At 35.3% G+C, this 11,993-nt stretch overlaps 1 long non-coding RNA gene and 1 pseudogene across 2 annotated transcripts; one reads left to right on the top strand and one right to left on the bottom strand.

The window, feature by feature from the left end:
• Positions 1-1,472: 1,472 nt before the first annotated feature.
• LOC145582344 (uncharacterized) lies at positions 1,473-4,033 on the bottom strand. Of its 2 annotated transcripts, none has more exons than XR_014099859.1 (5): positions 3,828-4,033; positions 3,384-3,466; positions 2,378-2,503; positions 1,822-1,908; positions 1,473-1,613 (listed from the first exon to the last, which is right to left on the bottom strand). It is a non-coding gene; the product is annotated as an uncharacterized LOC145582344 (long non-coding RNA). The 2 variants fall into 2 exon arrangements; XR_014099858.1 differs by having other exon boundaries at positions 1,822-1,883; positions 3,828-4,023.
• A 741-nt stretch (positions 4,034-4,774) lies between these two features.
• On the top strand, positions 4,775-9,214 carry LOC145582343 (polygalacturonase inhibitor 1-like; annotated as a pseudogene).
• The last annotated feature ends 2,779 nt before the right edge of the window (positions 9,215-11,993 follow it).

Raw genomic sequence — 11,993 nt, 5'->3', positions numbered from 1 at the left:
TAATGCTACTAACAATATAAAAATCAACCCAAAAAAATGATACATCACTCAAATTCAACCCAAAAAAACCACCACACCTCTTAACTGAAGCAAGCAACACTACCTAATTGCAAGCTTGTTTTTTGTAACCACCCCCAACCCAACATGTGATCCAGAGACCAAATTATTAACGTCCACATTCAACATGATAATACCTTTAGGGGGGATCCAACCTGATGCAGAAGGGTAGTCATGAGCTGCAGTTCTAAAGAATACTTTGTGTTCCTGCAGAACCAAATAGCACACATCATAACAAGTATAGTTGCGAGTCAAGAAGGATTATCACAGCAAGGATAAGAGGAGTTTTCCCTGAAGAAGCAGCACAGTTCGGAGCCACATCCTTCCTTTTATCCCCTGCCATAAGAAAATTTCGGAAGATTCAAGCCTTTAAGGCATAGATCATATAAGTCATAGAGCATATGAGTCTTATGATCTAGTACTTTGAAAGTGTAAGAATCAACACGTGACAGCAATCATCATGATACTTGCACAGAAGCTAAACAGAGCAGAAATTCTCCAAGTTCATAAAATTAAGGTTCAATACTAAGACTAACTCAATTGCATCAACTTTAAATAGAAATCATATATAATAAGCCTCGAAAAATTATACATGTATATGTTTGTAAAATTATTATGATAGCATGCAATTAGAACAACTATACTTTTGAAATAAAAATAATTCCTAAGCATAGATAGAAACCAAACACTGAGAAGTACACACACACACACACACACACACACACACACACACAAAAACAAAAAAAAAAACAAAAAAAAGTAATACCCACAAAATAATTGTAAGTGTTAATCAATTGCTTCCATACTAAAATTAAATTCAACTCTGCCAAATGCCATTAACAAAATTTCAGCATAATTAACCCATAATTCCTCAATACATAACTCATAATTCCTTAAGTGCAATCATTAAGCATTCAAAGCTGATTAGAGATCGATGAACAAAAAATGTGTTTTTAAATTAGGATTTTCAGATTGCCATTCTTTCAATGAAGGTTTACAGAGAAAGGGATATAATATTGGTATAATGACAACTTTTATGGCTTTGCATTGCCAAATCAGTGTACTCCACACAGTCCACAGGTAGGTTGTGGAATGTGGCAATTGCCACAGTCGGGTTATGGTGTAGACTTTTCTCATGCGACCAAGCAGGAAAATGTAAAGTCAATAGAGGAAGAATAGTGAATTTTGTCTGGCAATTTTAAAGTCGGTGCCACCTTTAATAGTCTAACATACATCCTTCAAGAATTTCCAAGAAGTTTTAGTCGAATGAGGTTTATGTGATGACAAGTGGATTGAGTTAATTGTGGAATGCATAAGCCATAATTTGGCTCATCCCACAATCCAGCTCCATATTCTTAATAATTGTATACAAGCAAATGAATGAAACTACGAAAGTATTTCCTTGGTACCGTCTGCAGACCACCGGGCACCATAACCTTGAGAATTTCGTATTTCAAAAATAGCACCATGTGGTTGGACAATATGCACATTTAACCATTGAGAATGACCTATGATACGTGTTATGACCTCATTGGCAAGCTGGTTCTTATTGAAATCTGACAGTAAAAGAAGAATTCATAATTATGGACTGCTTGTTTGAGGCAGGTTCAGAAAGTGAACATTTTTCAGGTTCGCAAAAGTATACAGGTTAGACATAAGGATGAACCGGAAGATCCAACATTCAAACCATAATTCTGAACCAAACTTCTATATAAGATTTATGTAATCAAAATGTAGACAAAGTCACATGCAAATTGTACTCACCATTTCCTTCCACTTTGCCCCAATAATTACTGCTGCATCTATTGACATGTTTAGTCAATGCCCTGGCACCTTCAGTCAAGGTGCAACCTTTAATCTCGAGTCAACCAAGAAATCGATTAATATGCAGCAATGATCAAAATATACAGGCAGATTTAAGATTTACAAATTTATAGTCGATGGACACATCAAACCACAAAAACGCATACAAATATCATAATGTGATCAAAATTCAGGAGGTCCTTTAATCCTTTTGTTAACATATTCAAAGTTTTTGGCTTATCAGACAGTAACTGTTGGATAGCCAAACTATTTCGACCATATAACCTGTCAGATACTTCGATGTATCAGATATAGTCTTTCTCTTAAGAGGGAGAAATAATGCTATTGAAGAAATAAAAATCCTTTTCATATATGTATAAAACCTATATACAGCATCAAGGACCTTTAGCTCTGCTCTTATGATTAACATCATTATCACTACAAGTTGAAACCTAAATAATACAGTACATGTAAAATGGATGAACATAAGAGGAAAACCATAATTAACTATCCATACATTTGATTTATGCGGCAATGCAAAAGATGAGAGGAGAGTTGATCTTGGAGGTGGAAGTGCATCTGAAATTGTCCCAACAGTTTGCTTAAGTCCTAAAAGGCACTGGATGCCCTTATGACCAAGGCCCTGTGATCAAGGGGAAAAAAACAGATAAGGGCCGGGGAGTGGAACAAATCTTCATAAAAAAAATCCGGATATAGTAATACGTCACTAAGTCACTGTGCTACAAGACCTACAACATGTACTATTTACACCATTTTAAAAAAAAAAAATAAAAAAAAAGGGCACTAACGTGAGAAGACAGAAATAAAACAATAGGTATTTTCATATCCCAACCAATATTTTCGTGCTAAGGTACCAAATTGTTTTTTATTCAACATAATACATCAATTTATTAGCTCAGTGTATAGTTTAGAATTTAAGGAAATTCTTAAAAAGTGAAAACGAAGAATCCAGTTCTCGATTCATCAAATAAATCACTCTAAAAATTAGGCAATACCCATGTCAATTATGCCTGAAAAACATAAATTCTAAATGATACTTATAATATAATATTAGACTCCAACTGTATGCAACTAATCTTAGTCACAAACTACACGCAACAACCTGAGGCATAGCTTGATCCGATTACTAATTTAATAATTTTACTCTATAATACTAAAGCTAACTTTGCTATCTAAAACACATCACTTCCTTTTTAGAAGACTTTTAATTAAATCACACTAATGAATGATAAAGATTACGCTTAGACACCAATTTTCTACTTATAATATGATACAGAATATATTGCCTTCCAGAAGCTTATGCCTAACCTACTCGGAGAACCCGCAACCATGAACATTGTATCTTGCTCATCACACCTCAAAAATCTTTAATTTAGACAGATCTCCGCAAAATAGAACATCTAAACCCTAAAAACCAAAAAAAAAAAAAACAAAAACAAAAAAACAAAAACAAAAACCAAAAAAATACAAAAACAAAAAAAAATTAATGAAAACACACAAACCTGAGCAGCTTTGTAAGCATTCAAAGTATCTTCAGCAGCAGTTTTCTCCTCTTTTTTCCTTTCTAAGGGTGAAATCACCACTCCTTCATCAAGAATAGTTCGATTTTTCAATCGAAATTCAGAAAATTAATTAAGAAGAATTACCTTCTATTTATCAATCGAAATTCAGATTATTAATTAAGAAGAATCACCCAAAAAAACATTTCAATCGAAATTCAGATTATGAATTACGAAGAGTTACACAAAAAACATAACACAAAAAAGGATTCAACCCCATTAAAAATGAAACGATTTCGCTCAAATACACCCACAAAGATTTAACCCAAAAAATTCGAAAACATATCGAAATCAATAGGAACAGGCATGCAAAAAAACCACGACAATCGAACAAGTAAAGCCCAAAAATTTGAAACTATAAATCGAGAAAGAGAAACGAGATCGAACCTGATAAATATGACGATCCGAAAAGTGTCTTCCACAACCTCAAACTCGAAGAATTCGAAGCACCATCATCGGTGGTCTTAAGTTGCTGAAGTTTTCTCTCTCTAGCTAGGTTTCTCTCTCCTTGTTTCACCTAAGAAATGCTCTGACCCTAAGACCAAGAATTTTTGTTCCTTCTGAGATGAAAACAGAGAGGGAAGTCGGTGAGAAGCAAGGGCAATTACAGCTGTGATACATAATGCAATTGGCTAAGAAAGGGCAATTTCGGCAGTTCCTTAAAATTAAGGGCAGCTATGTAATAACACCAAAAAATACTATTCATAAGGAATAGTAGCAACTTTTGCATTTTTATAATGGTTATGGATAATTGAGTTGATCTGGCAACTTATGAAGTTATGAGTAATCCAAACTCGGTTCTATCAAAACTTTATTCTATTCTAGTTAGCTCGACTCAAAACTTCAAAGAGCACAAATGAACAGATTGTTATTGAGTTTAAAAAGTACCAATGTACCATAGATAATTTGATTAAAATTACATGTACCAACTAATATTGTATAATTCAAATTATCAATAATTTCCCTATTGACTTATCATGGTTTTGTCTCACTTAACTAATTCAAAAATCACTTGGGCTCGAACCCGCAGCTTCCGCCTTGACAGGGCAGTGCTCCCCAAGAGTAATTCAAGAGAGTTGTCTCTAGTAACCAACATTGGCATAAAAAGGTAAGAATGGATAAAATAACACATAAATACAGGGCTATATAATCATTACTACTTTTCGTACACCAAATCCATACATAGTAATACGTACCACATATGTGACGGTCTAATGATCATATTTCACCGTAGCACTCACCAGACCAACTTTAATTATTTTTATAAAAAATATATCACAACTTGACTGATCATATCATGCAATTTATAAATGCTTATCTAAACGGATCTATCTAAACCTTATATAAGTCTCTCTAATTATGTTGTGAACACACAAGCAAAAACCACTTAAAATTACAATTATGGGAACCAAACCATTTATCTATACAACATACCCTCCTCTTCATAACTCTCCTCTTCCTTCTCCCTTCCCTCTCCCCACCACCACCACCACAACAACAACGACGCTGCTACCCTGACGACGAACGAGCACTCCTCGAAATCAAGGCTTACTTTGGCAGCAACTTGAGCATCTTCTCAACATGGACACCACAAAACGATTGTTGCAACAAGTGGAAGGGTGTACTATGTAAGAAGATCACCAAGACAATTATCCACCGTGTTAACTTCCTCGAAATCATTGGCTCGGACGAGGTTGTAGGTACAATCCCCACCACCCTTAATAAACTCCCGTACCTCGAAACCCTCATTTTACGACTATTACCCAACCTCACGGGTCCTATCCCACCCGTCATCGGCAAAGTCACGAGACTAAAATACCTCTCTCTTTAATAGAGTTTCCTGGGCCTTAACCATCAGTTTAAGCTTTTGGTTCTAAACACCCATTTGAGCCCAATTGCGTTCTTCCCTTCAGGTGGATCAACTAACTCCCACGTGTCATTCTTCTGTATGGCTGACATCTCAGCATGCATAGCATCTATCCATACTTGACTCTGTGCAGCTTCATCAGAAAGAGTAGGATCAGATGCATAAAGGGAAAAATCACAAGTAGCATATACCTCACTTAAAGATCTCATCTTCCTTGGAGGTGATTCACTTGAAGAGCTTGAAGGAGTACTTGCTGGAGAGCTTCCCTGACTGTTATTCGTTATCGGTGGAGTGCTGGGAGATGGTGAGGAGCTGCTGCCTCCAGATTGCAGGCTTTGACTTTCTGGAATAGAGTTTTCAGATTCAGTGGCTTCTGGTTCAGGAGGAAATACATCGGTTGCAAGAATATGTGTTTGAGTTTTTGCTGTAGAGTCATGATTTCAATTCCAAAATTCTTCTTCATTAAACTGAACGTCCCTGCTTATTATCACTTTGCCACTTAAAGGGTTATATAGTCTATATGCCTTAGATTTTGGACTATATCCAATAAAGATGCATTTTTCAGATTTTTTATCAAGTTTACGACAAGATAAAGAGTTATCTAAGACATAAGCTATACAACCAAATATTTTTAAGTGGCTTACCTCTGGCTTCCTTTCCTTCTATGCTTCATAAGGAGTCCGATTCATGACCGTCTTTGTTGGTGATATGTTTAAAAGATACACTGCAGTGGCTACAGCTTCAGCCCATAGCTCTTTAGGAAGGTTGCTTGCTGTTATCATGCTTCTGGCCATCTCAACAACAGTACGGTTCTTTCTCTCAGCCACCCCGTTTTGCTGAGGGGTGCGTGGAGATGACAACTCCCTGCGAATTCCATTCTCTTCACAAAAGGTATTGAATTCATCGGAGGTAAACTCGCCACCTCTATTTGTACGCAGCACCTTGATACATCTTCCACTTTCTTTCTTAAGCAAAGCTTTAAATTTTTTGAAGCAATCAAAAGTTTCTAATTTCAACTTCAAAAAATAAACCCAACTCATACGACTATAATCATCAGTAAGTAACAAGAAATACTTACTACCACCAGAAGACTCAACACTCATAGGACCACACAAGTCGGCATGAACCAACTCTAAACATTTTGAGGCTCTCCAAGATTTGTCTACAGGAAACGAATTTCTGCTTTGTTTCCCATAAACACATCCTTCACAAAATCCAATACTATCAACTATCGGCAAACCAATCACCATATTTTTCTATGCTAGCAATTTCAATCCTTTCTCATGTAAATGTCCATAACGTAAATGCCACAATTTTTCACTGGAAATTTTAGCAATCAATGCACATTTTTCCACATTCAACACATCCAAAGGAAACATTTTATTTTGTGCCATTGGAATGCTAAAGAGTTTTTGACCAGATTGTTTATCACTAATATAACAACATTCATCATCAAACAGAACAACATATCCTCCTTTCAATAATTGACCAACACTAAGCAAATTGTGAGCTAAGTTAGGAACATATTGCACATTATGGAGTAGCTTTACATTACCCTGGTTGGTTTTGATTGAAATTGTCCCGGTTCCAACAACTTGCATTGGCTTGTCGTCTCCGAGTCGAACTTCCCCTTTCTTTGTCTCATCAAGCTCCTTGAATAGAGCTTTTGAACCGCACATATGGTTTGAGAATCCACTATCAACATACCATACTCCATTAGAAGCATCAATAATTGAAGAAGAAGCCATGAACAACTTACTTTCTTCATCCACATTCTCTGCAAAGTGAGCTCCCTTTTGATCATCCTTCTGCTTACTCCAACATTCAGATTCCTTGTGACCGAATTTCTTGCAATGATGACATTGTATATTACTTTTAAAATGTCGTTGTTCACCAGAATGACCACGACCTCTGCCTCCTCCACGGCCTCGACCACGGAAGCCGACTCTATTTTGACCTCTGCTACCATTTTGCTCTGTCTTCCCATTATAAGAAGACTCTCCCTTCACTTGAAAAGCCTTCTCATCCACATTCTCACGATGTCAATTAATCCTATCTTCATGAGCTAACAAAGAAGCGATTAATTCATCAAAAGTATAGGTAGACATTGTCTTTGACTCCTCAATAGCAGCTACAATATGAATGTAATCTTTAGTAAGACTTCTCAACACTTTACGAACAATAGTTTGGTCTATAATTTTTTCACCATATGACTTCATTTGATTGACAATGGCAGAAATCTTACACAAATAACTTTGCACAGACTCATTTTTTTGCATACGCAGTGCTTCAAAATCCCCATGTAAAGTTTGCAATTTAACAGAGATTACCTTACTATCTCCATGATACTCCTTCTTCAGAATATCCCATGCCTCTTTGGAAGTGCTTGCCGATGAAATTCTGGGAAAAATTGAGTCGTCAACAACAAGGCTTTTGCATCCCTCTTCCGGTTCTCTCGCAATTGCAATTGCTGATCGATTTCCGTCGGTGTCGCAGCCGGCTCGGTAAACCCTGTTACGACCATATCCCACAAATCCTGGGATTTGAATAGAGTTTGCATCTTTAAACTCCATAGATGGTATTTTTCCCCCTTAAACATTGGAATTAAGGGTGTGGAAGAAGGATTGACTCTGTTTTGGGCCATAGTTCGTACTTAATTTTTTGGGTTTATTGTGGCACACTCCCTTACTGTGTTTCTCTCGTTTTCAATTGAAGGTTCTGGATAATTTTTTGGTTTTGCTGAAGAAGATGAAATTTTTTTTGGGTATTTAATTTGCTTACACGTGTAGCATAAGCAATTAGATGTGCTTTTACTCTTTTCCACTTTGAGGACCACACCTGACTTAGAGAATAAAAGGAGATACATGTTTCCTTTTAATTACTCTAATGCACCAAAATTTTGGATTTAAACTAGAAAAGCAAAGAATAATATTAAAGTAATGGGAAAACTAGGACGACCTCAACGGTCCAATCCCGCACTTCTTAAGCGGGCTAACCAACTTAGGCATCCTCAGCCTTAATAACAACCGGTTCACCGGTTCTATTCCGTCTTTCCTAGGTCAACTCCCTAAACTCGAGGAAGTTGACCTACAGGAAAATCAGCTAACAGGCCGAATCCCTGAGGAATTCGGTCTATTTGCAAATGACTCTATAGTTCATTTGTACAACAATAAGTTATCTGGTACAATCCCAAAGTCCCTAGGAAAGATCAACTTTGAAATCCTTGATCTGTCAGGAAATCTGCTCACAGGTGACGCTTCCTTCTTGTTTGGTGAGGACAAGTCCAACTTAGCTCACTTAATCTTGTCGAGGAATCGATTGTCGTTCGATTTCTCGAAGGTGGGGATGCCAGTAGGCCAGCTGAATTCATCTTTATCGGTGCTAGAGTTGAGCCATAACCAAATATATGGGAGTCTGCCTACTTGGTTGGGGCAGGCACCCTTCTTGTATCAATTATATGTAAGCTATAACCGGCTTTGCGGGCCGATCCCGACTGTCGGAGGAAGGTTGCAGCAAAGCTTTCCTACGTCGTCGTTTGAGCATAATTTGTGCTTGTGTGGTGGTCCATTGCCTCCTTGCAAGTCGTAAGTCATCAGCTGCAGCGTTGGAGTCAAATGTTGACTACTTGTGTTGAAATGCTATTGTTTTTAAGTGGTTCCTTTAAATAATTATAAAACGTTTAAACGATGAATGTGAAAAGTGGAAGGGATGTCAAAACCTTTATTTATGTAAAATAAAAATATATGATACAATCATACAAATTACATTACTGCTGATTGTTAAAGTTATAAATCTTATAATAATTGACCATAATTTTGGATCTCTTTATGATACCAATTTGTGATTCTTTTTTATGACATGGGGATCATGCATATTAAGCAAAATTAAGTTAGGATGGGATCTTGAAACGGCAATTCGATAAATATATATATTTTTGTGTGTGTTATGTGATTGTGTACCAAATATGATAATTTAGCAAGAGTTTTATAGAAAAGAGAAATTGTGAAAAATGAGCTTTTAAGTGGTTGACTTTTTGAAAAAGGACTTTTTAAGTGAAAACTTGTGAAAAATGATCTTTTAAGTTGTATTTTGTTTTATGAGATACTTGGGTGAGTTTGCATGGTGGTAAACGTCGGAGTTTCGACGTGATGGTCAGCGCTGTTAGTCACGTGACTTTATTTAATAAAAACGTCCCTGAATTTCCCTCCTTTCCCGACCTATCCCTTTCGTTGAATGCTTTGTCTTCAATTTGGGTTAGGTAGGGAAAGGAGGGAAATTTGGGGAATTTTTTTTAAAATAAGTCACGTAACTAACATGTGATAGTCAATGCCGGAGCTCTAGCGTTGACCACCACGCAAGCTCACCCAAGTACCGTATACAAACAATATACAACTTAAAAGGTCCTTTTTCACAATTTTCACTTAAAAGGTCCTTTTTCACAAGTTTTCACTTAAAATGTCCTGTTTTAAAAAGTCGACCACTTAAAAGATCCTTTTTCACAATTTTTTCTACAGAAAAACATATAATTCCTCATAATAGTTACTCATACGATGTTTAATTTGAGATTGTATAATCAACTTTTTGTCCTTATCTCTTATGTTTATGAACTTGTGATTTGTTATTGACTTATATTATAACCGATAATCTAATTAACTAGCTAGTTTTAATGACTAACCAGTGAGTAGCTCGGGCGTTGCTCCGGGTTGTGACGGTTGTAGAAATTCAACCAAGAAATTTTATTAAAGGCTTTTTAAAATAGAAATCATCGTTGTCAAACCAAAATTGAGTTATTATGAGAGAGGTTTTTTTTTTATTTTTTTATTCTTTTTAGGAAATTTTGATTTTTACCACCTTCAAATAACGACTTCATTGAATTTACCACCTCCAAAAAAAAAAAAAAAGATTTACTTTACCACCTCATAAAAAAATAAAACATCAGTTTTACCACCTAAGCCTAACTCCAGTGACGGAAACTGCGGGCCCACCATAACAGCTAGTTTTTGAAATTATCCCCAAATTCTCTCGATTTCCCTTCTATTTAAACCAACCTTCTTCATTTCTACATCAAATTGTTGAAGATTGAAGTTTTTGTTTGCGATTTTCTTCACAAATCCTTAATTTGGGTAGTGAATGAGCCAAAGTTCATCTTATAAAGTTATAATTTGCTTATAGCTTGGTTTTTGGTCTGATTTGTATCCTTAATGGCTTAAGGATTGCAAACAAAAACGTGCTTGATCTTATAAATAACGAATCCGTGGATAAGCAACAACAATTACTCGTACCTGAGCTGCTTCAATTTCTGTTTCCTGAACCTGAATGTTATATGACAGAGTTTTCAGAAAACAGACGACGACGAAGAATAAATCCGACTTCTGGAAAAAATTTGTACTCGTAATTCAGAGGTAGTATTGTCATTTCTACTGCTAATTTTTCATTGAAACTAATTGTATTTGAACACAATTACCATAATCTAACCCTAATTTTACTGCCCAATTGAAATATAAAAAACCCCCAAATTAATTTACACTTACACGAACCTTAATTATTTACGATATGAAATTGGGGTTGACTTAATAACAGAAAACATGCAATTTCAATTATACTTAGCAATTGCAACATAATCACGCAAAAAATTGCAAAAAATTACAACAGAATTCATGAAAACTGCTTACCTTTTCGCTATTTGTCGTCGAACAGTTCAATTGATTCAGGGCCGAGTACAATCTTCAATAATTTGATAATTTGAGGATGTGGGATTGTTAAGGATCACCCAAAATCAGAATTTGAAAAGAAAATGGCAAAAAAAAAACTTCAATCTTCACGAAATAGATGTAGAAATGAAGAAGTTAAGTTTCAATCAAAGGGAAATCGAGAGAATTTGGGGATAATTTCAAAAACTAGCTATTATGGTGGGCCCCACTGGCGGTTTTCGTCACCGGAGTTAGGCTTAGGTGGTAAAACTAATGTTTTATTTTTTTATGAGGTGGTAAAGTAAATCTGTTTTTTTTTTTGGAGGTGGTAAATTCAATAAAGTCGTTATTTGAAGGTGGTAAAAATCAAAATTTCCTTTTTTTTTTATTTTTTATTTTAATCGAATTTTGTGGTTTGCATTTATATAAAAGCTTCTACATATTAATAACATAGGTGATATGAGATTAGATTGTTAAGTAGCCACCTTTGATATAAAAGGTTAAGGGTTCGTATCTTCTTATCCTTATGTTTAAAAAGGGAATTACGTGGCATATTGACGTTTTTAGAAACGTCTTTTAACATTTGTACATTTTTTTTAAGGAAGTAATTTTATGACTTATGCTAAGTCATTTTTTTTTTTTGAAAAAGTGTTAAATACATCTATATCTATACTATATATTAAAAGACGTTCATTTTAAAGGAACGTGTCACTATTCAACGTATATGACACCATGTCACTATGTCACGTCACTATTTAAAATACATGCGACACGTAAGCTTGCAACTTAATATAAAAATATAAATAAATTATAGTTTGATCAAGATTTGAACTCGTAACCTTTAACCAATAAAGGTTATACACTTACCATCTCAACCAACCTTTATTAGTGTTTTAAATTGCACATAATTAACATTATATATTCCTTTCAAATTAGAGGTTAATTAATTTATTTATTCTTCACAAGATTAGAAAATAAATACATATGAGGTAAAAA

Source organism: Chenopodium album, chromosome 15, assembly GCF_948465745.1.
Source record: "Chenopodium album chromosome 15, dcCheAlbu1.1, whole genome shotgun sequence".
NCBI classification, from domain to species: Eukaryota; Viridiplantae; Streptophyta; class Magnoliopsida; order Caryophyllales; family Amaranthaceae; genus Chenopodium; species Chenopodium album.
This window is presented reverse-complemented; position numbering and strand designations above follow the sequence as displayed.